The sequence below is a fragment of the Rhincodon typus genome, chromosome 29 (assembly GCF_021869965.1).
Source record: "Rhincodon typus isolate 14 chromosome 29, sRhiTyp1.1, whole genome shotgun sequence".
Lineage (NCBI taxonomy): Eukaryota > Metazoa > Chordata > Chondrichthyes > Orectolobiformes > Rhincodontidae > Rhincodon > Rhincodon typus.
Window position 1 is genome coordinate 15,673,223 of NC_063360.1, and position 4,396 is coordinate 15,677,618.

Sequence of the window (4,396 nt, forward strand, 5' to 3'; positions counted from 1 at the left end):
CTTCTACTGCCACTGCAAATGTTGCGCAAAACCTAATCAAGAACTGCAGGAATCTGCCTCTCCTCTGAGCTTCAATCCATCAACAATTTACTTGTTAGTTTAGTCACACGGATAAGTAATCAATTTATTAATATACCCAGTGAAAAAGTTGGTGATTGATGCCCATTTTCAGCCATTCAGTTTGAAATATCTGTTTAGGATTGAAAACAGACTATATGACATTATTTCAACCAGTACAAAGCTTTCATTGAAATAACAGAGGAATGTTGTTCATTATTATCACACTAGGAGGTTTTAACACACCTTGCGTCCCACAATCTTTAATCTTTTCACCTGCCCTAGTTCTTTGGCTCTGTGTCAATTTTTGGTTGATTTTACTCCTGTGAAGTAACTGAGGCTGTCTAACTGTGTTAAAGGGGGTTACATAAATCTAAATTGTTGCTTATTTCAGGTACTGTACAATCTTGATTGTTTTTTCTGTTTTACTTCTTTTTAATCATCTTGTTATTATATAAGTTAGTAAATCTTGTATTTTTGCAAAATATATGCTAAAACTGAAAGAGAGTTCAATCCAGAACTGGATCAGACTCAGCACATCTGGGTTTGCAATTGGAAAGTGGACGGAATTGGTTGATAACTGAGCTTTCTCCAACTTGGATCATCACTGTTAAAGAAAATGGGGGAAGGTTTCCTCTGTCTACATGCTTTCAAATTATTCAGGGTATAGAGTCATAGATTCATACAGTACAGGAACAGAACCTTCAGTCCAACTTGATCATGCCGACCAAGTTTCCCAAACTAAACTAGTCCCACTTGCTTGCATTTGGCCCATATCCCTCTAAACCTTTCATACTTATGTACCTGTCCAAATGTCTTTTAAATGTTGTAAATGTACCTGCATCTACCACTTTCTCTGACAATTAATTCCACAAATGAACCAGTTACCCCTCAGGTCCCTTTTAAATCTTTCTCCTCTCACCTTAAAAATATGCCCTCTAGTTTTGAACTCCCCTACCCTAAGGAAAAGGCCTTTGCTATTCACCTTATCTATGCCCCTCATGATTTTATAAACCTCTATAAAGTCAGCCCTTAACCTTCTAAGCTCTGATGAGAAAAGTCCCAGCCTATCCGGCCTCTCCTTATAACCCAAACCCTTCAGTCTTGGCAACATCCTTGTAAATCTTTTCTGAACCCTCACCAATTTAATAATATCCTTCAATAGCAGGGTGACAAAAATTACAAAACTCCACAGTACTCTCAAAGTGGTATCACCAATGTCCAGTACAACTGCAATAAGATGCCCAATTCCTATATTCAATGGTCTGAGCAATGAAGGCAAGCATGCTAAATGCCATCTTAACCATCCTGTCTACCTGTGATGCAACTTTCAAAGAACTATCTACCTGAACCCTGGGTCTCTCTATTCGACAACATTACTCAGAGCCCTACCATTAATTGTATAAGTCCTGCCCTTGTTCATTTATCCGAAATGCAATACCTTGCAATTATTCAAATTACAATCCATTTACCACTTCTCAGCACATTGGCCCAATTGTTCAAGATCCCTTTGTAATCTCAGATAACATTCTTCACTGTCCACTGTTCCACCAGTTTTGGTGTCATCTGCAAACTAACTAAACATGCCTCCTAAATTCTCATCCAAATCATTTATATAAATGACAAACATTTGTGGACATAAGTGGACCCAGCACTAGTCACCAAATATTCATTTGGTATCTCTCCCACCTCCTGTGGTTCCACACATAGATGACTTTGTTGATCTTTGAGGGGCCCTATTCTCTCCCTGGTTGCCATATCAAACAAAATCAGGCCATTCAGCCCAACAATTTCTTGTTGATGCTTAATCTCCATTTCATCCTCCTCCTATCTTTTCTCATCAAAATCCATCCAAGCAACCATCCATTTCCTTTTCCCTCACATGATTGTCTCGTTCCACACCAATGCATCTGTACTATCCACTTCAACTACTCTCTATGGCAGTGAGTTCTGCATTCTCACCATTCTTTTGATTAAGAATTTTCTTGGGAATTTCCCTATATTCTTTATAAAGTTACAGTTTTGTATCACAATAGAAATCTCTGCTGGGTTAATTTGCAGACTCTCCCTGCGAAACAGAAGGTGAGCATCAGACTCCAAGGCTGAATCAATCCTCCCTTTCTTTGTTTCCAGGTGTTACTGCTTGATTCCAAGCCCGACTACACCATTTTACTGAATACCATTTACTGTAACTAAAAAAAATCGCACTGGCTCCTGGAAGTTGGCTTTTATGTTGTGCAGACTTTGGCTTGATATCTAAAGATAATTTTTATAATCTTTTTGTTGAGCCACACATGCTTTTGATACAATTCATTCTTAGAAACGACAACAGCTGATTGGGCACTTTCAATGAACTAGTGCAATATTTCAGGTGGTCAATGTTCCCTTCCTCATCGCTCTTTCAATTTTGACATAAGTCAAACAGAACACCCCTGAGCCGACCTGAAGCCACTCTATCTGTGGCTTCAGGTCTTTCAAATCTGCCTGCTTCTTAGCATGAGTTTGCACCTGAAATAACGAAGGAACTCTAAACAATCCTACAGGTCTGAGGGGTCTTGTCTAATGGTTACCAACTGTTGGGTTCCTGGCCACTGTCCAAAAGCTCCAAACAGAAAGCCTCCAGCCCAAAAGCTGGTTTAAGATACTACAAAAATAAAGTTGTTACCCTAGCTCCACTTTCTTGGAGCATGCTCGTCATCAGATGCCGCGATCTGAGTGGAGCTGGGCACAAAACCAAAGTTTCTTGGGCATTGCTCCAGTTTAGCACCCAGCAAACAGGGGAGGTGATGGCCTAGTGGTATTACTGCTGGATTGCTAATCCAGAGACCCAGCTAATGTTCTGGGGACTTGGGTTTGAATCCCACTATGGGAGATGGTGGGATTTGAATTCAATAAAAAAAATCTAGAATTAAGAGTCTAACAATGATTGTCAGGGAAAAACCTATCTGGTTCACTAACGTCCTTTAGGGAAGGAAATCTGCATGTGGTCGGTTCTTAACTGCCCTCTGGGCAATTAGGAATGGGTAATAAATGCTGGCATAGCCAGCAATACCCTCATCCTGTGAATGAATTAAAAAAAACCAAAGCCATCTGAAAGATGCTGGCATACCCTGCTCAACTAATTTGCATGCTAATCCTGTGCTGTTACCTTAGGAAATCCCAGGAATTTCCCTTCACTTCCTCACCCTTCAGGAGCAGGTGTAAGCCATTTGGCCCCTTGGGCCTGGTCCAACATTCAATAAGATCAAGGCTGATCTGCTTATGGACTCAGGTCCACTTTCTTGGCTGTGCTCCATTATTGACCTCCCCTTTCCCAACAGTGTTTGTCTTGTCCCTGGGTATTCCCAGCTCTGTCAGCTGGTTCTGTATGTTGTAGGCAGGAACATACCCATGAGTTGTTACAGACCAAATGAGGATTGGGGCACAGTGAAAACAGGAAAAGATTTGTGTAGTTCATAGAGCCAATACAGGCAGGCCTTGCAGAGCTGGGAATCCAAGGGAAAGCTGGTGCTGATTACTGACAGAAATCGTAAACCTGTGATCAATCTGTGAAATCAGTGAAATTCAGCATGAAAGTCCGATGGTCAGAAATATATTGCTGGTAAATTTTCATCATCAGAATCCTTTCACTGGAGACCTTTAACATTACCGATTGCCTTATAGATTGCATTACTTAATTCTGTGACTAGTAAGAGGCAATTCAATGCCATGGAATCATAGAAATCTATCATATTCTCCAGAGACGATCCTCCTTCCTCAACACATTCTGCACATTACACACTTGAAATTTTCCTGACTATTCTCTCTCAATTCTCCCATCATGCAGTGAACTCGGTTATTGATAATCTCTCAATGAGTTCAATTAATCTTTTCCTAATGTTTTCTTCATTCATCATCCAATCACAGGCAGTTGAATTTAAATTTGATTAATGAATCTGGGCTTGAAAGCTAGTCTTAGTAATAGTGACCACGACAACTATTATCGATTGTTGTACAAAACCCATCTCGTTCACTAATGTCTTTGTACTTTGTCTTTGAGGGAAGGAAGTCTCCTGTCCTAACCTAGCCTGAAAAACACTTTTATTCATTCGTTCATTCATGGGATGCAGTCATCACTATCCAGGACAGTGCATCCTAATTGTCCAGAGCCAACCACATTGCTGTGGGTCTGGAGTCACATGTAGGCCAGACCAGGTAAGGACGGCAGATTTCCTTCCCTAAAGGACATTAGTGAACCAGAGATAGTAGGAACTGCCGATGCTGGAGAATCTGAGATAACAAGGTATAGAGCTGGATGAACACAGCAGGCCAGGCAGCATCAGTGGAGCAGGAAAGCTGA